Source organism: Podarcis muralis, chromosome 12 (genome assembly GCF_964188315.1).
Source record: "Podarcis muralis chromosome 12, rPodMur119.hap1.1, whole genome shotgun sequence".
Taxonomy (NCBI): domain Eukaryota; kingdom Metazoa; phylum Chordata; class Lepidosauria; order Squamata; family Lacertidae; genus Podarcis; species Podarcis muralis.
Genome location: NC_135666.1, coordinates 52582832 through 52606844, shown reverse-complemented (window position 1 = coordinate 52606844; position 24013 = coordinate 52582832).

Here is a 24013-nt window from a genome sequence, read left to right as displayed (position 1 = left end):
AGTAGAGAGGCACAGCATGAGTTAAGAAGCAGCCAGCAGCAGGGAAGCTTGCATTACCCTCAGACAGTGGGGAGCAGTCGGCTGTCTGCTCCCATCCCCCCCCCCCCCCCCCGGCAATGAAAGGAACGCAGATAAGACACTAGCAGAGAGTGAGATGGAGGGAAGCCAACTAGCTCAAGAAGCACAGGCAGGCTCAGAAAGCAGGAGGGGGGATATTTCCTCACCGGAAGAGGAGGCAATTAATCCTATGAGCCCAAGGAGTAGACGTATGGGAAAGACAGGAAACAAAACCAAAAACGTAAGGGTCATAGGTTCAGGATATTCTGCAGAAGCAGGAAGAACTCATCAGAAGGGTCAACTGAATTGTAAGTTATGGAAGCTCCAATAGAGCTTCCAAGGCTGGTTGTTTGTTTTGGAATAAATCTTCAAGCTAATTACGATTTGTGTGCTGTGTTATCAAGACGGCAGCCTGGGCTTCTGACAAGATGTGGCATCTTCCATCATAACATGTCATAATGTCTAGCTCTGACTGGACTAACACATCTTGAGAAAGGCTATGTTCTAACCACTTTCCAATTAATAGATTTTGGCTCGAGATTTGTAAGATCTGTCTATTCCTTTGTGAACCTGCATGCATATCATGGGCAACTTCTGATGCCCTATTCCAGGTCCCCCTGCTGCTGTCTCCAGAAACAAGAAGTTGATTCCAGAGAGCATTCCATACACGGAGAGCTGCTGCAGAAAAGGCCCATTCTCATGTTGCCACCCTCCGAACCTCTCATGGAGGAGACACATGGAGAATGGCCTCAGAGGATGATCTCAGGGTCTTGGTAGGTTCATATGAGGAGAGGCAGTCCTTGAAGTATTGCGGTCCTAATACTTAATGGGTCAAAACCAGCACTTTGAATTGGGCCTGGAAACTAATTGGCAGTTAGTGCAGTCTGACCAAGATCAGTGTAATATGCTCAAACCTTCTTGCCCCCGTGAGAACCTTGCTGCTGAATTCTGCACAAGCTGAAGTTTCCGAACTGTCTTCAAAGACAGCTTTATGTATAACACATTGCAATATTTTATTTTGTGGCATTTTGTTATTGCTTTGCTTTGGTTATATTGCTTTTATTTATTTTTATTTTTTGTAAACCGTTCTGAGAGCTTTGGCTGAAAAGCACCTGCTAAATACTGCAAGCAAGCAAATAGTTGATACTCAACTTCTCACACATGCATAGCCACTCCATCTTGCTTTATGCATTCGCACACAACATAGACATGTGTTAGTAGACAGATATGGTGAATTTAGCATATCCAGCGCAACACAGGCAATTAGGATGGTGATGGATGTTTTAAGGGCTCCGCTAGCCCGATGCCATGCACATTGAACTTGATTAGCATTGTGTCCACTGTTTGCATTGTCAGCTCACATATGCCTGTCGTCTTGTACAGCTTCCTCAAGCCGGCGTTCCAAAATGATGCACATGTCACATCAAAGCAAGCAATGTCAACTTGCATTGCATTACATTCTATGACATGCTGTGATCTTATGTAACTGAACACAGCACATTCTGTCATTTTGCACGACAGGATTACAGAGCAGGGAAATTATCTTAAAATAGACCACAACGCATTATACAAAGCTATCTCTATCTTCTCCTACCTTCCAAGATTACAATTACCCATTAGGCACACAGGAAACTTGACTGAGAATGGGACTGCCCTGGGTAGACTAGTTTGAAGTTACTTCGTCCTTTGTCCATCACCAAGTCCACAGCATCTGAATGGCATCACGCTGACTACCCCTGAAATACACTAATATATAACCACTTCCGGGACGCGGGTGGCGCTGTGGGTAAAAGCCTCAGTGCCTAGGACTTGCCGATCGAAAGGTCGGCGGTTCGAATCCCCGCGGCGGGGTGCGCTCCCGCTTACTGGCGGGAAGGTAAACGGCGTTTCCGTGTGTGGCTCTGGCTCGCCAGATGCAGCTTGTCACGCTGGCCACGTGACCCGGAAGTGTCTCCGGACAGCGCTGGCCCCCGGCCTCTTAAGTGAGATGGGCGCACAACCCTAGAGTCTGTCAAGACTGGCCCGTACGGGCAGGGGTACCTTTACCTTTACCTTTATAACCACTTCCAAACCACAGCAGTAAAAATAATAAAACAGCGGCATGTCCAAAACCTGTGTCAGTTTTATTTATTTATTTTAAAATGTGGGGTTTTTAAAGTCTTTTAAAAGTGGAACCTGGTTTATCAGGGCAAATGGGTCACTGCCCCACCAATCTTAGTCTACCCTCAGCCTCAAAATCACAGTCATGAGGCACCATCATGTTCTACCTTGGGTTGACAGGCTGTGGGGAATGAGAAGGAGGGTGAAGAGGAGTATGGGATGTGGGGGCACATGCAGCAGAGCAGAAGTAAGATGAGGGAGTCCTCCTCTTTCTCTGAATCTGGCAGCTCTGGCTGGTGAGGCCATTCACATAAGACATGGGGATCTCGTGAGTAAGTTCAACACACCTTGCCTTTAGATGTTTGGTGGGTGGGCATAGGAACCCATTGGGACAACTCAATAGCTCAATAACTCCCAGAGAGCCAGTGTGGTGTAGTGGTTGAGAGTGGTAGACTCATAATCTGGTTCGCGTATCTGCTCCTCCACATGCAGCTGCTGGGTGACCTTGGGCCAGTCACACTTCTCTGAAGTCTCTCAGCCCCACTCACCTCACAGAGTGTTTGTTGTGGGGGGGGAAGGGAAAGGAGGATGTTAGCCGCTTTGAGACTCCTTCGGGTAATGATAAAGCGGGATATCAAATCCAAACTCTTGCATGTGGTCTGGGAACCTCTTGCCCTAGTTTTGAACTCAGGACCTCCTGCTCCTAGCTCTGCTGGTCCTGGCATTCAAATGCTTAGTCAGAACCTTGGAGCTGGTATAACTCCGAGTCTGTTGGTGAGTCTGAGCCATTATGCTGCCTCAACAAAAATCTCTTCCCTCCATTTAAGAGCCTCTACCATTGTGTTTTGGATGTGTCAGGACATAGCTCAAGCTCCTGAATTGGGCCTGGATATGCACCAGCAACTCAGCTTCCAGTCCATTGATTCCTGGCCAGCAGAAAAATTATTTTACTGGTCTTGATAGTCATCTTCAACCATTAAGTTTCAGGAAGGTCTCTCCTCCTTCCGGAGGGGAGGTGTTGTGGGCGGGAGACGACTCCCGCGTCACGCAGGGAGCGTTATGCCCCCTGCCCCATCCACATGGCTGGTGAGCCACTCCTCCCGGTTGAGCACCCAATCGGGCGGCTTGGTGGGGGCGTGGTTTGCTGCTCAAGACGCAGCCGCACCAGCCATTCAGCCCCTTTGCTCACCTTCTCGTCACGAGTCACCCACCCACCACTCCCTTAGGGCTTGGGGCTTAGCTTTTCTCTTGACCTTGCTATGGACCTATGGTTGGTTGCCCAGGGGGCCTGGTAGGGATTTTTCCAACTGACATTAGGCCTTTTGGTTTTTTCGCCTACCTCGTAGCAATTGTCACAACTTTCTTGGTATTGGGCGGATAGGCATTGGAATGTGTTGTTGGTGTGTGGAAGGGCAAGGTGTGGCCATCACCTACCCCTTCAAATTTGGGTATTCCATTAAAGGAACCCAGCGGTTGTGTATCCTGTCCGATGCCTGTGTGACGGGGGGCCATGGCACGACCCTCGGTGACATCAGGGGAGAGCTTATAGTTGTATTAGCATCAACAGGCTCCCCCTACTAGTGGTTAACCCCCTCTTCAGACTCACCCCTCTTCAAGTGGGTGGAGTCAAATTTTCCATGGTCTAATGCCTAAGCCAATACCTTCTCACTTGCTGTAATCAATGAAGTTGTGGCCTTTTCTTGACCATTAACCTTATATTCTGTGTCAACGTGTCTTTATTCCACCAAGCGGGGGTCGGGTCCTCGAACCACAACAGCATGCCTTTGAATACTGATCGCAGAATAGGGCTGTTTTCTTTGTTGAAGTAAGGGTAGCAAAAATGCAACTAAGAAGCTCACATCATAAAAATTTCTTTGGAAATTAAACCAATGTCCAGACTTTAACATTCAAAAACTTTACTTGCAGAAACTGATAGTTATACAGCAGGTGAATTAAAACGTAACATTTACAGTCACATGCTTTTCCAATCATGGGTTTACAGTTTCTTCTTCTAACTTCCCAACAACCAGATTTTCCTCTCTTTCCAGAGCTCAGCACTCAGCCTTCCATATCTTAATTAGGCCATGCCTTGCGGCACCTATGAGAGATTTCCATTTTTACCTTCTCTTGCAGTTTTTCTTTCCAGCAGAGAAGAAACCCTCCAACACTCTATTCAACTTAGCAGTGTTCACAGTGGATTAAAACACAGTCATCTTGCTTCACATAAAATGGAGTCTCTCATTTGCTAGATACTTCCCATGTGACCAACTTTAGCCAATCACATGAAAACTACTAGAGAACTCTCTAGAATTCAGTTACCGACCAATCAAATTTAAACACATAATAATGCATACAATTATTTACAATTTCAGTGAAGTAAATTACTATACTTAGCAGTCTTCACATCCAGCTTGCGGACTTCCCAGCTCAATCTGATGGGCTACTGTTAGTAACAGGAAGCTAGACTAGCAAGGCCTTTGATTTGATCCAACAGGGTTATTCTTACATTTTCTTGGCCTGAAGGTAAGTTGTGTGGAAGACTTCACCTAATAAATTTCAACATGCCTGGATATTGTTAATGAAGCGGGGCCAAATTAAAAAAATCAAATTCCAGTTATCCTATCCAAGACCTGCTATATGTCAGCTGAGTGCAAAGAGCTTTAAAATACAAGAGTCTTATTTGGCAACTGAGCTTAATTCAGTTAAGTGATGATTTTACCTTGCACAGTTTAAGGTTTTAACCATGATTGATATAGAACCTTCTAAAACATAAGTAATTATGGATGCCTGGCAGAAGGGGGGGGGGGGGCATTTGAACTTCTTCACTTGCTTTGTGAAAGGCAGCTATAAATCCTTCAGTATTTAATTGCTGCAGTTTATATGCCAGCACCTTTTCTGCCCCTGTCTTCTCTGTCACTTCTTCCTTTACTTTTTACTCTGCCAAAGATTTACTTTTCCCAATAATTAAATTAAATTAGATAAATTAAAGCCTAACTGAAGCTAATTTTGCATAATATCCCAAACCATTTGTGTAAGACTTCTAAAAAAGAAATCTTCCAGCTATTTCTCTAGGCAGTAGGTTAGCTAATTATCTACCTCTCCAAGCAGCCTTTGAGCTATCACGGATCATATGTTTAGAAGGGGAGAAAATTCATTCGATTGCAAAATGAATGTCCATTACCATCCTGATGTATCATAAACATTCTGCTTTCCTCCCACCGGGAATAAACAATTCTTCCTCTCTGGGATATGTTTGATCACATAACATAATAAGCAGATTACATATTATCATTATCCTCTGAATATCATCAAGTCGGCAATTTATTCCTGAAACTTGTGGGAGATGCAAATTTGGCTGAAGTTTAGAACTCCAAAACTTTGAAGGTGAACCCCGACTGCTCATGGCCTCCAAATATTTGCTGCTATTTCAGAGTGTGCCTGTCCATCCAGCACATTAATTCACCACACCAGAGGCGGATTTAGAGGAGCCTGACCGATTTGTTTACATTGGATGCAGAGTCTTGGGACCACCGCTGAGGGCACTATGGTTTAGAATGGAGCAAGACAGGAGGAGGAGTGCTTAATTTTGGCATTGCACAGGATGCTGCCGAAATTTGAGACCCCAAGATCCGCCAATAACCAAATCATATTTCCAAGTTTTATATTTTTCATTGAGTTCCTCAGAAGTGAACTGTACAATCCTATGGCTGGGAATTCAGAGGGCTTGCTCTCAGTCCTCAATCCACCATATGGCAGCTCCATATTGCACAAATCATCCCAAACTGGAGAGGGAGAGGGGGGTGAAAATGGAAAGCACATGATGGGAGGAGCAATTGTCTTCTTATCTCATTCCCTCCCCCCAAAGTCTATGAACTGATAATTACTTCCACCAGGTCCTGCTCTGTAGAATGTTTGTGGGCAACTCCATGGAACTGGGGAGGGGGCTTAGCTCTAATAAAGGTGTGCTCCTCACTCAGACCCTGTCTGTGACCTCATTTTCAAGAATCTATGGGCAGCTCTTTCAGTGGAGGGCCACCACAGGAACACAAAGTCACAGGAGTGTGCTGGTCAGTAATCAAAGAAGGAGTTAATGCTTTATGGGCAAAAACACAATCTCTACAGACTTGGTTGAGTGTCTGGCCTAATGAGCAGACCAGTTCATTCCTGGTGGTCTTCCTCCATGAAAATCAGTTGCCGAGACTGAAAGTCCCTGCCTCCTCACAGCTGTGCCCTCCTTTCCAGGGCTTTCCCCAAGCAATCAGAGACTACGCCTGCATGCAGCCCACCTATCCACCACTCTTTTCATGTCTCTTCTGGTACTGGGAGACCGGGGGGGGGAGCTTGTTGCAGAAGGTGGAGACACCTGTGATTCTTCACCAGCCTTCACCTCTGCCTCTTGGCGCCCCTCCTTCCTTACCAAAGTATGGTGAATGTGGCCTATAAGGGTATACTAAGAAAGGATTGGCTACAGCTCTGTCAAGTGTCTGCTCAATGGCCAACTCAGATTTGTCACCATATAATTTGTAAAACTGCCCTGGGTAGAACTCATTTGTAATGGAAGATAGCAGAAGGCTTGGACCAGTCATTTATACTATCATAAAGTCCCATTGCCAGTTTATCTTTCTCTTCTAGCAGGGCTTGAAAAGTTAAACTGTCCATAAGGTATTTTTGCCACATTAATTTCCCTTGAGGATGTCTTACAGTGTCTCCAGTAAATCACAGCCATGACTGACTATATCTGTGGGTGCATCATCAGTCCAGATGAATTAGACAAACCACCAAAGATGAACTCCAAGAACGCAGCTAACATGTCATGTTACCCTCTCCAAAGCTGATGTTCAGAACAACTAATCATGTCCAAAGTACAGACCATATCAAGGTAATTACTTTTAAATCCAGCCCAATAATCATGTTTTTAATACCAGAAACATACAAGTTGAGCTTGGGATGTGTGTGTATGTTTCAATTCTGATGGACGCAGCATCATAAAAAAGCAAAAATGTGCCCCTGGTGGTAAGGGATGAACTTCTTTGTTCATTAATGAATGATATTTTCCCTGTCTTAGGGTTTATTTTTTATTTCAGCAACTGGGAGAATTATCTGTACTGTATATGGACTCATATCAACCTGTTTAACTGAGATAAAAGACACTTATCATCTTCCATTTTTTATATAAAAAAGACAACCCTCATTTCAATTTTTATTTTTATTTTGATACTGTCACTGCTCCATTACTTGAATAGAGGGTATGTCTTTTCCAGATAGTTCTCAAATACTTCCTAATTTCACTTGGCCTGGGGAGTCTTTTCAGTAAAAAATATAAAAAACCCCAATTAATTCCATTTTGAAGTCTCAGAGGCAATGCTTGACAACATTCCATTTCTTTCCATGAGAGCTAATAAACTAAAAAAAAAAATTACATCTGTAAAATGAAATAATTCAAGCTTCAGGTTCAAAGAAAAATAGCATTGGGGGGGGGGGAATCATCAGTAAAACAATGAAATCCAAAGGAAAAACTCTAAGACAAAGGATGGAAGCGGGAGGGAGTTTAGAAGGATGCAAGTACCATTATAAACCTGTGTCTTGACACAGGCATAATGAAAACAATATGCTGAATTAGAGCTTTGAGTGACAGAAGAAAATTGGAATGTGAGAGTGAATGGAAGACCTCGGAGTATAGAAAATTTCTAGAATACTGGATTGGAACAAGGAAATTGTCAGGCAGAAAACTATTTAGAAAGCGTATAATAAAGATAGCAATTAAACCAATCATACTCATAAAACATCTTGTTTTGGGGGGGGAAATTACAATTCATTTTCATTCCACTAAATTTTTCCTTCATTTGCAATGCATATGTCGTCCGTGTCACACTCATTTATAAAATATTTTTAAAAGAAATATATATATATATATCTTCTCTGAAGAGAGTGTGTTTAAATCATAGATCAAGATGCAAAGTTTTTAAAAAAACCAAAACAAAACAAAATTGCCTTGATTATTTCTCCTCAAAATCTGCCCCCTGCTGATTCTGAGACTTAATGCACAAACATATGAATATCTACTTAAAAGTAAGTTCCATTTAAGATTGTAACCTAAACATCAAGCAACATGTGACATTTGCCAACTGGGTTAGACACCTGTCAGTACCTGAGAGGCCACAGCACTTGCTATCTAAAGCCCTGTGTTGGGGCCGATGGGTATTGAAATTTGAACACTTTTGACATTTGATGGATACTAGTATATTAGTTGAAAACAGTTTATTGAATACATATATGCCAGATCTTTCTTTGAGAGACCTTAGGTTGTCTACATGGCTCTTCTCCCATGCTCACCCTACATTTTATCCTCCTAATAACTCAGGTGAGTTTCATGCCTGAGTGAGGAACTGAACTCCTCTCTCTCCAACACTTTTAAGCAAAAGAAGGGCCCTAATGGATCATACCAAAAGCCTACCAACTTCAGCATCCTGTTCCCACAGTGGCCATTAGATTGGAGAAGATGCTAGAATTCTTCTCCTTGATTTTCTTCTTGCTAATTTTTCATTTACAGGAAAGATAGGGAAGGATTCATTCTCTCTCTCTCTCTCTCTCTCTCTCACGCGTACACACACACACACACACTTGGAATCTATAGTACAGTACCAGTAGATCTCTACTTCATAATTTTGACAGCATAGTTCCTTCAGTGACAATCCTGCTTAATTCTCTAATCCAGTGCTGGCCTGATCAACCGCTGGTCTCCAAAGTGGTCTGATAGAGGATTTTCGTGTCTGCATTTGATGGCCTCAATTGCAGCCACAGCCTTTTAATGGGAATGCATCTTTCTTCACTTCACTTCAAAATGTAAGAAGATGGCCCTGCTGTGATTGTGGGTCTTTCTGCTCATTCTGCTGAATGAGGCCTTGGACCTCTGTCTTGAAGTCCTGCTTTGAGTGCACCGATGGGTTTCTACAACATCATCAAAGGCTAGCCAAACCTTCATGGCAACATCTGTTTCCATGACCCAAAGCAATCCACATTCCATGGGTGTCCATACTAACAGGACATATTTCTTACACCATTGACTGCATGGCCGTCCTTTATACAAATGTGAGCATTGGGTTTTGTTTTGTTTTTTCAAAGCCTCACTTCTGCCTGCTGTTATCCCTCAACCTTTCAATGATGAGCTCTTCTGAAGCAGAGGCTTTGCTAAGAAGCGCTCTTGAGTGCTGCATAAACAAAACAATTGAAAGAAGCATAGGGCCTTTCAGGGCAACAAATGAAAGAAGACAAGCTGCTTTTCAGATTTGCCATCCTTTCTTTGGGTTACAATTATTATCCCATCTGCAATGAATACTGTTATTTTGTGCATGTTAAAATTTGTATCATGACAAACATGATTCCAAAGAGCCCTCTGGGCTACTAACAGCATACTATTAGAATCCTACAGAAACAATATTGAAACCATGCCCACTTAAAATACAAAAATATGCATTTTTTCATATAATTATAAAGTAGCAGCTGCAGAGCCAAGTAGTTTTCTTTTGCCCCAAAAAACACTTTTGGCTGATTCAAGAAAAAAATGGAAATTAAGGAAATCAGCCCTGGGTGCTCACTGGAAGGACAGATCCTGAAGCTGAGGCTCCAATACTTTGGCCACCTCATGAGAAGAGAAGACTCCCTGGAAAAGACCCTGATGTTGGGAAAGATGGAGGACACAAGGAGAAGGGGACGACAGAGGACGAGATGGTTGGACAGTGTTCTCGAAGCTACCAACATGAGTTTGACCAAACTGCGGGAGGTAGTGGAAGACAGGAGTGCCTGGCGTGCTCTGGTCCATGGGGTCACGAAGAGGCGGACACGACTAAACAACATCAACAATGTCATCTTGTTTATCAACAAAGTCTCACACTCCATCCAGACCCCAAATGTCCTGGTGGGCTTCCTTAGGTAGGGATTTCTACCATGAGAAAGTCAACACAAAAAGGCCAGTGTGGTGTAGTGATTAAGACAGGTAGACTCATAATCTGGTGAACTGGGTTCGCTTCCCTGCTCCTCCACATGCAGCTGCTGGGTGACCTTGGGCCAGTCACACTTCTCTGAAGTCTCTCAGCCCCACTCACCTCACAGAGTGTTTGTTGTGGGGGAGGAAGGGAAAGGAGAATGTTAGCCGCTTTGAGACTCCTTCGGGTAGTGATAAAGCGGGATATCAAATCCAAACTCTTCTTCAGTCTTGCTTCTTATAAAATATGAGAGGCACAATCCTCTCAGATTACTTCAGGTAGGAAGCAGGTAGGAAATATCTGCACCTCCAAACGTTGTTGGATTCCTACTCCCATCAGTACCAGCCAACATGAGGAGTGGTTATGGACAATGAGAGCTGTGGCCCAAAATCTGGAGGGTCACCAGTTCCCCATGCTTAGCATACAGGAAGGCTTATATAGGAGAAACCATTTTCTAAGATAAATTGGAGGAAAGTAGGGCTTAAAATGTTGAAACCAACGCTCAGAAACAAGCTGGGGGGTGACCCATAAGCTACTTACCAGCTGATTTCTTTGGAAATAAATAAGGTAAGGCACAATTGTGCCAGCTTATGATTTATGAATCAGAGTCTTAGCTCTCCTTAAGTTATTGGAAAACTGAAATGCATTTCATAGAAACCAATATTATCATGCATTTTTGTTGTCTTTTTTAAAAAAAGAAGAAGTTTGTGCTTTTTAACTTTGGGAGGTGGTATAGAGGAGATGAAGACATTTCTTATATCATCTTCTGTGTGAATCAATACCATTAGTTGGAGCTAAAGAAATCTAACAGGCACTGTGGAAAGACCAGCTGCGTTTATAAATCAATATGTTGCCTCTGACATTTGCAAACATCAAAGAACTATTTTAAAACTCTTTTAATATCATAGTGTGAAGATGGTCTGTCCTCTGTAAGGTCTCCTTACCCCTCCTGAGAACATGTACAGTTTAACAGAGTATTTCGGTTATCATTCAAGAAATAAAGGGAGAAATTAAGACTGTCCCTTTTAATTTCTTAGCACATATACTGTTGCTATTGAAACTATTGACCTACCTCTCTCTAGTGCCAGTTCTTTCTTTCCTACAGTGATGCAAAATGCTTCTGTTTTACATGAGCAAAGTGGATTTAGTATACCAAGTGCTTGCAAGACACATACAGTGGTACCTCGGGTTACAAACACCTCGGGTTACAGACTCCACTAACCTGGAAGTAGTACCTCGGGTTAAGAACTTTACCTCAGGATGAGAACAGAAATTGTGTGCTGGTGGCGCAGCGGCAGTGGAAGGCCCCATTAGCTAAAGTGGTACCTCAGGTTAAGAACGGTTTCAGGTTAAGAACAGACCTCCAGAACGAATTAAGTTCTTAACCCAAGATACCACTGTATAAAAAGGTAAAGGTAAAGGTACCCCTGCCCGTACAGGCCAGTCTTGACAGACTCTAGGGTTGTGCGCTCATCTCACTCTAGAGGCCGGGAGCCAGCGCTGTCCAGAGACACTTCCGGGTCACGTGGCCAGCGTGACGAAGCTGCTCTGGCGAACCGGCACCAGAGCAGCACACGGAAACGCCGTTTACCTTCCCGCTATAAAGCGGTACCTATTTATCTACTTGCACTTAAGGGTGCTTTCGAACTGCTAGGTGGGCAGGAGCTGGGACCGAACGACGGGAGCTCACCCCGCCACGGGGATTTGAACCACCGACCATGCAATCTGCAAGTCCTAGGCACTGAGGTTTTACCCACAGCGCCACCCACGTCCCTAACCCGCGTCCTTAACCCAAGATACCACTGTATAGGTTTAGCATAATACTGGAGAAAGGACAGATTAGGAGCATATATTTCAGCACCATAGCAGTGGACAGCTCAACTGCAGAGAAAGGATGGGGTGGGAAGACACTTATTTCGCCAGAAAACTGGAAAACTATCTAATGGGAATGGAGAATAAAGTATTCTTTCTCCCCACTTGTAAAAATCTGGGATGGTGATAATAATAATAATTGTAATATAATAATAAATTCATCGATTCCAGAATCATCAATAGGTTTTAAAGCCCCACTGTTGTGGTGTTTTTTTAAGTGACGCTTGAAAGACATGTGGTGGTCTAGGTTGTGTTTATCATTTCACCTATGTACTGGATATGTATTATTTCAATGTGTTGTCATTTCACCTGGATATGATATCCCATTTTTTGGCACTCAGTGATATGAATTGTATTGTAGGACCTGCAGGTGATGTTCTGTTTTGATGTGGATTGCTTTGCTTCTCCTGATAAATGTTGGTCGTTTAAAAGTTGTTTTTATATATGCAATTGTTCTAACTACGTATGTATATATGTGTCAGAGTTGCTTCAAGATCCTAGCTCACAGAGGATCACGCTAGCCAACGGTCATTAAGTAAAAGTCTTTATTGAGTTACAGTTTCCATTCTCAAGCTGCTGCGTGCAACTCTACGTCTAGTAGCTAGATCGGCGAAGCTCCATCTGAATCTCCGCCCCTTGTACACCAACTTAATATCCTAGCCCTGCTCCACCTTTTCCGCCTGACTGTTCTTCTCTGGGTCCCTCTGCCCCCCTGGGTCTCTTCCTTCCGGGATTCTTCTGACGCTGACCCCCCGGACCCTCCTGTCTCCTTGCGCCGGGCTTTAGGACCCGGCTCCCTTTCCGGGCTGCCTACTGCGCCGCCTTCCTGTGCATTTGAACTTGGCGCGCGCGCCCAACCTTCCACCTTCCGTCTAACCGTCTCTTCGCTCCCAGATGGAGGTGTGGCCACCCCTGACTCGTGCCCTCCCTCCTGTTGTGAGCTGCCAGCGCTTGCCCCCTGGCTCCCTTCCTCTTCCCTGTTCTCTGGCGGTGACGCTGGTCCCGATCTCCAACTGCTCTCCTCTGAGTCCCCTCTGGCTCTATCTTCCTGGGGTGCCCCCCTAAACTCCCCCCTTGCCTTGGCCACTGGTGCTCCTTTCTGTGAATCCTCCGATTCACTGGAAAGACTCGGAGATCTCGGGTCGTCGTCATCACTCATCTTTTCTTCTGCCTCCTCCCCTTCGCTCTCTGTTTCCTCCCTTGCCCTTGCCTCTGCTCCTGAACCCCTGACATCCATCCCCCCCTCGAAGCCCCCCACTCCCCCCTCCCCTCCTTCCGGTGCTGGAGCTGGGTGCTGCTGTGTCAAGGGGACGAATGTCGGGTACCGTTCGCTTCCCGTAGCGGGCCTCCATCCTAAGTCTTCCGGTTCTTCCTCCCTGCTCTCGTCGACGACGGTCACCTCTGCTTCCATCTCTGTGCCGCCGTGCTCGAAACCTGGGTCGTCCCCGAAAACGTCCATGTCCGTCTCTCCCTCACTTCCTCCTGGCGGCGTTGCTCGTCCTGGACCTTCTTGCCACTTCCTGCGCCACTGCTCCTCTGGTCTGTCGTCCCACCAATACGAGGGTTCTGAGGCAGATCCCGAGGGTGACCCCTCCGGGGAACGGACGTCTCGTGTCGGGTCCTCGTCCGAGTCGAACCCCCGGAACGTGCTGGCCGAAAGCGTGGGCGTGAAAAGCCAGTCGTCGAAAAAGTCTGCTGGCATCGGTCTATGTGGGAAGAGGGCATGAAACTCGTCTTTGAGCAGAGGTTCGTCCAAGGCGTAGCCCGGCACCCAGCTGTTCGCACTGGCCGGGGTGCCCTCCTTGGCGAGAAAGTATTCTACCCCTTCTTCCCCCCATCTGGAATCCAAAATCTCTGTGACTTCGTTGATGCGCTCCTTCTGTGCCACTCCTGCGTGCCCTGTTCTGTCTCTGACCGGACTCGGCGCCGTTCCGGGTTCCTGAAACCTGTGCGGTGCCTTGTAGGGAGTGAGCACCGATCTGTGGAACACCGGATGCATTCTGGAACCCTCCGGAAGCGCCAGCCTGAAGGCCACCGGGTTGACCTGCTCTTCGACTTGATAGGGCCCCAGTTGCTTATGCCCTAGTTTCTTCTTGGCCAACGACCTGGCCGGCACTGCGTGGGCTGCTAACCAGACCCAGTCTCCCACGTGGAGCTCTTCGCCAACCCTTCTGCGTTTGTCCGCTTGTACCTTGTATGCGTGCTTGGCCAGCTCCAGTTGGCGCCTCAGCTGATCGTGGACTTCCTGCAGCTCCGACGCGAACGCATCTGCCGTCTGCGGCTCCCCCTCCCCCAGCCTTTCCAGTCCCGGGAAGGTTCTGGGGTGCCTCCCGTTGTTGCCGAAGAACGGTGTGACCCCCGTGGACACGTGCTTCGTGTTGTTGTAGGCGAACTCGGCGAGCGGCAGGTAATCCACCCACGTCGCAGGCTGTTGATTTGCATAACACCTCAAGTACTGCTGCATGATGGCATTGACCCGCTCCGCTTGCCCGTTGGTCTGCGGGTGTCTCGCCGACGCCAGGTTGATCTTGACGTTCAGGAAGCCCATCAGCCTCTGCCAGAAATTCGAGATGAACTGCCGCCCCCGGTCGGACAGAATAGACCGTGGCAGACCGTGAACCTTGAACACGTGGTCTATGAACAGTTTGGCGGTTTGCTCCGCCGTGGCCACCTTCGCACACGGAATGAAATGTGCCATCTTGGAGAACAAGTCCACCACCACCAGCACTGCCGTCTTGCCCCTCGAGCTGGGCAGATCCGTGACAAAGTCCAGGGCCACTCTCTCCCAAGGTTCGACCGGAGTTTGCAGCGGTTCCAACAGTCCGGCCGGCGGTCTAAGCACTGGCTTCGCCCTCTGGCAGGTGTCACACCTCGCCACGTAGTCCGCGACCTCCCCTCTCATTCCAGGCCACCAGAAATCCCTGGCGACTAATTCCACCGTCTTCTCCTTGCCGAAGTGCCCTGCAGTGGGCGCGTCGTGCAGCTGCTGCAGCACCTTGGCGCGAAGTTCGTCTCCCGGCACGTAGATGGCCCCTTTACGGATGAGCAATCCATCTCTTAGCTGGAAACCGTCGGCCGCTGCCTTGCCCCTTTGCACCTCTGCCATCTTTGCTTGCGCGAAGGAGTCCCCCTGCAACGCTTGTCGCACCGCCTCCAGATCCACGGTTGCCGCGGCGCACGCCCACACTGTTGGTGCGAAGATGTGCATGGCGGCCGCTGGCGTTGCGTCCTCCAGATACTGTGGCTTGCGAGAGAGAGCGTCCGCCATGATGTTGGTGTCCCCCGGGACATACTCTATTCGGAAGTCGAAGTTCGCAAAGAACTCAGCCCAACGTATCTGCCTTTGGTTCAGGAACTGTGCCGTGCGCCAGTGCTCTAGGTTCTTGTGGTCCGTGCAAACCTGCACCGTGTGCTTGGCGCCGATCAGAAAGTGCCTCCACGCCTTGAACGCTGCATGAATGGCCAGCAACTCCCTGTCCCATATGGTGTAGTTCTGCTCGGACTTGCTGAGCTTCCTGGAGTAAAACGCTCCCGGTCGCCACACCCCCTGCGGGTCTTTCTGCAGCAGGACCGCCCCCACGGCTCTGTCCGAGGCGTCTGTCTCCACCCTCATCGGCTTGCTGGGGTTGACATGAAGCAGCTGCTCTTCCGACGCGAAGAGACGCTTGAGTGCCTGAAAGGACTGTTCCGCCTGCTCTGTCCAAATGAACTTCTTTTTCTTGGAGCTAAGCGTGTCAGTGATGGCCGCCGTCTGCATAGCGAAGCCCTTGATAAACTTGCGATAGAAGTTCGCAAAGCCGACAAACCGTTGGACCTCCTTCCGGTTGCGCGGGCTCTTCCAATCCAACACCGCTCGAACCTTGGCGCTGTCCATGGCGAGCCCCTTGTCAGACAGGTTGTAGCCCAGAAAATCCACCTCCGTCACGTCAAATTGGCACTTCTCCAGCTTGGCGTAGAGCCTATGTTGCTTTAGCCTGTTCAGCACTTCCTTGACGTGTTTGTCATGCTCCTGTTGCGACTCCGAAAAGATCAGGATGTCATCTAAGAAACAGACGCACGTCTTGTAGAGAAGTCCCGCCAACACGTGATGCATGAATGCTTGAAAAACGTGGGAGCCATTTTGCAATCCAAAAGGCATAACTCTATATTCGTAGGTCCCCAGTGGCGTGAACATGGCTGTTTTCCATTCATCTCCCTCCCGCATGCGAATGAGGTTGTACGCCCCTCGCAGGTCCAACTTGGTGAACACTCTGCCCTTCCGCACCTTTGCGAGGAGGTCGTCAATTCGGGGCATGGGGAAGTCCGACGGCTTAGTCACACTGTTCAAGATCCTGTAATCCACTACGAGTCTCTTTTGGGGCGTATCCCGCTTCTTAACGAAGAACACCGGGCTGCCTCCCGCCGCCTCGGACTCTCGGATGAAACCGCGCTCCAAATTATGATCTATGAACTCTTTGAGTTCTTGCAGTTCGTCCTCTGACATGGAATACAGTTTCCCCTTAGGCAGCGCCGCCCCTGGCAGCAGGTCAATCTTGCAGTCATATGGCCTGTGAGGGGGTAGCCTGTCTGCCTCCTTCTCGCAGAAAACTTCCAAAAATTCTGCGTACTTGTGGGGAATCGCTTGCAGCGTGCCTAGCAGCAGCTGTGACTCTTCTTCCTCTCCTTCCTGCCTGGGCACGATGCAGTGTTCAGCACAAAAGGAAGAGCCGAAGGTCAGCTGCCTCTGGTACCAAGCCAGCGTTGGGCTGTGCTTGTCCAGCCAACTCATGCCCAACACAATGGGCGTGTCCGACAATTGAGTGACGTTGAAGCTGATGACTTCTTTGTGATTCCCAAGTCGCATCACCATTGGTGGCGTCTGCTGCACCACTTGCCCCCCTAGCAGCTCCCTGCCATCCACCGTGACAACCTGCAGGGGCAGTGTGGCCGGCAGCAACTGTATAGCATGCTTGTTGACAAAGTCCTGCCCTATAAAGTCCGCATTGCTGCCTGAGTCAATGGTGATTGGCACGTCCAAGGTGATGCCATTGGGCAGCTGGAGCGATGCGGTGAGCCTCACCACTGGTTTGGGTGGGAGGGGGTTCACGGGCTGTAAAATCTCTGGGGACTGCATCATTAATACGTCTGGCTGGGCCCCAGTGCCTCTTCCTCCAGCCAGACTGCGTCGTTTCCCTGCTGTGGTTCTCCTTGCTGCGTTGCTGCAGTCGCCATTGCTGAGGCTGCAGTGAGCTTGCGGAGCCTCTGGGGACACTCTTTCGCCATATGCCCTGGCTCCTCACAGACGTAACACTTCCTGTTCCCTCTAGGAGGCTTCGCTTTCACTGCTGCTGGTGCTAGGGCTCTGGTTGCTGACTGAGCCCTGGCACCTCCAACCTCCATCGGTTCAGCTCCTCCTCCTGGCGGAGGCGTGGATTGCGTACGTGCTGCTTCTCTGGGAAAGAAGGAGGAGCCCCTGGCTGGTTCGCGCCCTCCACGCCCTTCGTCCCTGCTCCACGGACGTCCTTCCAGCCGTACCCCCACTGCCAGCGCCCTCTGCACGACCTCCTGGGTGGTCCGGGGTCTCTCCCCCCTCGCAATTTCATCTTTCACAGAGCTGTTTAATCCCTCCCAGAACAGGTCTCTTACAGGAGTCGCATCTCTGTCCCATTCTAGGGCACTGGCCAAGGCGAAAAAGCGGGCATGGTACTGCCGTACGCTGGCCCTTCCCTGCTTCAGTCCATGAATCTGTTGCCGAGCAAGATCCACGTCAATGCTTGATAAAAAACACCCATCCATCGCTTTAATAAAGGCATTCGCATTTTGGAGCGCCGGATCGTTATCCCTCCACAAATTGCGCAGCCATGCCCTGGCATCCCCATGCAAATAGGACATGATGAATCCCACTTTCTCCTGCTCATCTCTAAAATCTTTATTCAGCAGTTGCAGTGCACACAGCACGTCTGCTCTAAAATTGGGATACTGTTGCAGGTTCCCATCGAAGTGAGAGACCAGACCGCCTGTGCGTCTCCCCAAACCAATCCCCTCTGGTTTGGGTGTCTGTTGCCCTTGCTTCGTAAGCACTTCCAACCTGACCTGGAGATCCCTGTAGGCGGCAGCTGCGTCCTCCTCTCTCTTCCTGGATGCGAGAGCCTCGGCATTCAGCTGTGACACTGCTTCTCTGAGTTCCGCTATTTGCTGTTCAGCCGTCATGTCGGCTGCCGTTCGTGAGCTCGCTAGTAGGCACCTGCTTCTCTCCTCTCCTCGAGGCTGTATATGCCCACAATTCTTTGAGACGGAGCTTACTGTCAGAGTTGCTTCAAGATCCTAGCTCACAGAGGATCACGCTAGCCAACGGTCATTAAGTAAAAGTCTTTATTGAGTTACAGTTTCCATTCTCAAGCTGCTGCGTGCAACTCTACGTCTAGTAGCTAGATCGGCGAAGCTCCGTCTGAATCTCCGCCCCTTGTACACCAACTTAATATCCTAGCCCTGCTCCACCTTTTCCGCCTGACTGTTCTTCTCTGGGTCCCTCTGCCCCCCTGGGTCTCTTCCTTCCGGGATTCTTCTGACGCTGACCCCCCGGACCCTCCTGTCTCCTTGCGCCGGGCTTTAGGACCCGGCTCCCTTTCCGGGCTGCCTACTGCGCCGCCTTCCTGTGCATTTGAACTTGGCGCGCGCGCCCAACCTTCCACCTTCCGTCTAACCGTCTCTTCGCTCCCAGATGGAGGTGTGGCCACCCCTGACTCGTGCCCTCCCTCCTGTTGTGAGCTGCCAGCGCTTGCCCCCTGGCTCCCTTCCTCTTCCCTGTTCTCTGGCGGTGACGCTGGTCCCGATCTCCAACTGCTCTCCTCTGAGTCCCCTCTGGCTCTATCTTCCTGGGGTGCCCCCCTAAACTCCCCCCTTGCCTTGGCCACTGGTGCTCCTTTCTGTGAATCCTCCGATTCACTGGAAAGACTCGGAGATCTCGGGTCGTCGTCATCACTCATCTTTTCTTCTGCCTCCTCCCCTTCGCTCTCTGTTTCCTCCCTTGCCCTTGCCTCTGCTCCTGAACCCCTGACAATATGTAACTGGTTTCGTTTGTGTGTGTGTGTAGCCTCACTGGAAGTGATTCATAAACAAAATAAATATTACTAATAATGAATGTACAATAAAAATAATAATAAGTGCAGTGGTACCTCGGGTTACATACGCTTCAGGTTACATACGCTTCGGGTTACAAACTCCACTAACCCAGAAATAGTACCTCGGGTTAAGAACTTTGCTTCAGGATGAGAACAGAAATTGCGCGGCGGCGGCAGTGGGAGGCCCCATTAGCGAAAGTGGTGCTTCAGGTTAAGAACAGTTTCAGGTTAAGAACGGACCTCCGGAACGAATGAAGTACTTAACCCGAGGTACCACTGTATCACTCATAATCCTTTACCTTAGGAAGTGGGGCATAAAAGCTTCATTGGTCTCCATACTTTATCTCCTTTCTACATGGTTTCTAATACAGTCTTCTCAAGGCCATCCCTCTACAGAGCATCTTGCCTCCCACCACCAAGGAAAGAACTTGAAACAAGGCACTTTCACATCAAATGCTTCATGAAGTGCCACACATTCCCAGTGGGTGAAGCATGGGGAGAAAAAACCCCACTTTATCTGCTGTGCAAAAAAAGAACCTCTGTTATGAAGTTGAGTAATGCAAGCAGTGGTGGTGCGTGCTGAATGGGAGCATGATTGGAAAGGTTCTCTGAAGAAAGGCAGGTTGATTTGATCCTTGTTCTCAAGGCATTGGATTTCCCCTCAACACAATGTGCACTCTGGGTAACTGACAGAACCAGACTGCCAGCTTCAAGGAGTTCAATAAATTTCAAGTTGCTTTGGTGTCAAAGGGTTGAATCCAGACGAGCTATGCTGATGCAAAACTGGGATGCTCAAAGTATATTTGGGGCCTCTGGAAATGTCTAAATTGATTTCATAAAAAAGAAGAGGGGATGACCCCTTCTGAAAATGGGATACTCAGGGAATTCCATTAGGCACCACATGCTGAAACACGCTGCACTGTTCATTATGTCAACAATCTCTTTTTTGAGTGCTAATTACTTTAGTCTCTATGTTTAGGGATATTATTCTTTGCATACTGACATCGTCAGACATCAATAATCTTCTGGACATAATTTTTTGTTATTTGTTCTGGAGGAGAAGAAGAGGAGGAAGAGGGGGGAAGAAGACAATGGGAAGCAGAAATAAATATCAAACAGGAATCTGCTGCTTTCTGACTCTCTCTCTTTGCATATGAATAGGGCCTTTTAAGATGGGCTTAATTTGAAGCACGACTTAATCCTCCATTTCAGTGCCAGGCTCAGGTTTAGAGCATTGTGGGAAGCAATCATAAAATCCCCCAAAAGCATGTGCAGAATGACGTTATTACTTCACCGAATAACTACATTTTACCCCTTCCTTTGCATCTGGGGTTGAATGGTGGGATTTGGGGACAAGTTTCTGCCTTCCAGACAGGACTGGACCCCAGCCTATGTCATGGATTGTATAAAAGGCAGCGGCCTTCTGATCGTGGAAGTGTTTGTCATCTTGGATCAAAGCCAACATCTGATGGACTTATCAGATCAAGAAAGAGTTTTCTGTAAGCTGATATTGACTGGCTAGCCTTTGAGATGTTGCCGCACAACTTGGTTTCTGTGTCCTTGGTGTGTTACCTACTACACTCCAATCCTTAATAGAGTTACTTTGAAATGAGTTCAATTAATTTCAGAGGAAAGTACTTCAGAATATTTCACCCAGTTATATTCTGTTGTATTGAGGCTGCAAGTTTCTATTTTATGCTAATGGCTGGCTAATTTCTTAAATATATTGTTACTATTACCGCTATTCTCTTATTTACTTTATTGTCCCTGGTAAATCTAGCATTGGAACATGATGTTTCTCTTTTATGCATAACTGGGGGCGGGGCGGGCAGGGAATGAGCTTCTGCAGAACGAAAAGAAATCCAAAATGAACATTGAAAACACCTTTAGGTGTTTTTACTACACACATTTAATTTAGTAGTATCCCCACTTAATACAATGGGACTATTTTCAGAGTAAGCATGCATAGAATTGCATTGTACCTGCAACAGTGTCTCGGCAATTTCCTCTGCTTCAGTCCAGTGGAGATTAACAATACCTTTTTCACCATCTCCTTAGTGCCACCAGGCCCGATCAATGCCCCTCCATCTTATTAAACTGACATTTATAATTATACATCCAAGTTATTTGCAAATATGCCCATTCCCTGATTACACAGTTTGCATGCAATGTTCTCACACAGAGTCACACAAAATATCACGCAGACCATAACATAATGCTTGGCGGTGATGCAAACAAGCTGTTGGAACTGCTGCTTTGGGCTTAGAGCTGCCACAAAGTGTGGGCTGGTCCAAAGTAGCGCTCCCTGTGGTTCTTCGCAGCCCTGCAGCGGTAACAGAAACAGCCCAGTGCCAGAACCTCCTTGCTAATGTGATTGCCATCTGCCTGAACAATAGGCAATCTCCAATAACTGAAAGACAGGCACAACAGTGTATTTTACACTAAGTATCCTGGAAATGGCTGTCCTAGTTGCCTCCAACAAACAGTCGCTTCATTCTAAGGAAAGAATCACAATCACACAACTGTTTCCACCGGCCCAAGAAGGCTTTGGAGTCACATTTTCTTTTTTAAAAATGTCTTTCGGGCATCTGCAGGGGTTCATGTCATCTGTGGTCTGCCAAGGTGCCCTATTGACCTCTAAAATATGGATAATGTGAATGTTTTGATTGTGGGCCTTCCTGAATTCAGACGTATTCAGAAATGAGACCAAACTATCAAATCATTTTTCAACCATGAAAATGCTACTTGCAAGTTTAAGGGTAGCAAGAAGACAGTTGGTAAACTTCCTGTTTTTTCCAGTGTAAAATTAATGTATAATTTTAAAATAGTATGTGGGTTAATACTGTTTGTAGATGACAATTATTATCAGGATATTGAAAACCGTTCCATTGTTTTAAATGTTCTTAATATTGTTTATGATGCTGTAACCTGTCCTGGGACCTTATGGTGAAGTATGGGTAATATATAAACAATATATATATTGTTCTCCCTTCTCGGGTTCACAATCACAGTGCACCTATGTAGCTTTCGTAGCAGTGTTGCACTTTTGGAATTAGAATTTTATTTTGTTCTAATTCTGCTTTGTGAAGTCAGAATTTAATCCCACTGGGAGTCGTTTTTTGTGCTTCTTTATATCAGTCACTATAGGCATTGACTGTATGGGTAAAGGTAGAGAACTTTGGTGAACATCTTGTGGAACCATTTGGATGTTGAACAAGGTCTTCTCAAGACCAATTTCGCAAGGGCCTCCCTTGTGGTATAGCCACCTCCCCAGCCCATAGGGTAAATGCCCCAGGAGAGGAGGGCTCAACCAAATCTCTCACCACATCAAAAAAGTATTGGCTCAGAGCAGCTGAGATTAATCCAGGTGGGTGGTCATCAGATTGGAGCTGGGCTTGAGTAGGTGGGGGTGGCAGATTGCTGACCTCCATTTCCTCCGCAATATATTATAAAGTAGAAGTCCATACTGTCAATTTTCAGTTTAATTTTTTGCTATTGTAGATCAATGGTAGCCCTTAGTTTATGCATTATCTTGTGCTGTCTCATAATTCTAGGTCTGCATGAAAAGAGCTTCTACAGAAGGTGATGGTGTCAACAACAGCACTCCATTTTATGTGTGTGCAGCCATCCAAAAGGATGCTGCCCAGAATGGAAGACGCACATCAGAATAGCAACAAAGCTCTGTGATGAACTGAGGTCAGTTTTAGTGTCAGTGTATTGCAGACCTATACAAAGAGCCAAGAAGACGAGAAGCAACACACTCTGCCTTTGAATTTCTCACCAGTTAAAAGTACAGGGCAAAACTTCAGGGGGGGGGGGAATCTAAATTTAACCAAACAGAAACTACTCAAATAGTATCTAGCAAACAACTAATCAGCTCTTCTTATAGCAAGGGGCAATTCTGGCATTTTGAGGTCTAGACACTATTCAGGGGGAAGCAGTACAAATCCAGTTGAAGTAAAATGTCGAGCCATATACAATAACCCTGGTAGTTCCCCATTCATTTCCTCCTCAAATAAAATGAGAGTTTGTAAGAATAGAACATTGGGGATTATAACCATAGCAACATCACTAATAATGGTGGTGTTCCTTTGATTATAATATATAGTGTTCCATTCTGAACTGAATGTTGTACTCACATATTAACAGTCATTAATGAAGCAGTATGTGAATTTGAAAACACTGAATGGAGATTAATACATTTTACCAAACTTGGATGATATTCTATTCAGGCTGATCCTATATTCTGTTACTTTAGATGTTTTGAAATTTCCACAGGATATGGAAACTTCTAAATGAACTCACTACCATTTCTCGTGCCAAAGGAAAACGATTGATAACTTACCTATTGGAATTGTGTTAGCTCCAGACAACTTCCAAGGGAGATTGAAAAGATACCACTGCTTCTCTGTGGGCTATGAATGGCATAGCAATTCCAGAATGATTTGCCAAGAACTGTTTGAAGGATATTTATCCACAGGATGTTTCAGATAGTAAAATGAGCCCTATATTAATCATTAAACCACTAAAGCCTAATCCATGCCTCTTTTCAGAAGTAAGTTCCACTAATTTGAATGGGACTTACTCCCAGGTAGGTGTGAAGGCTTAATACAGATTATTAAGGAGATGCCTGTGAAAGCCTACATTGATATCCCCAGGTAGGAGACCCAGACTCTGAGCTTTCATTTTTAAAAAGAAATCTCCAGCTGACTCTGCCCTATGGAGATCTGTTTTCAACACTCCTTCTGCATGTGTGCATGGGTGCTGTACACGAGACAGGTTGTGGAGGCACAAACATTTGCAGGAAGCCTTTCTGAAACTTTGCAATACCTTCCGTTGGTAAGATAAGATCTCACATTCCATTCTAAGGTTAATAACCATTTATATTGTCACTTTGCCACT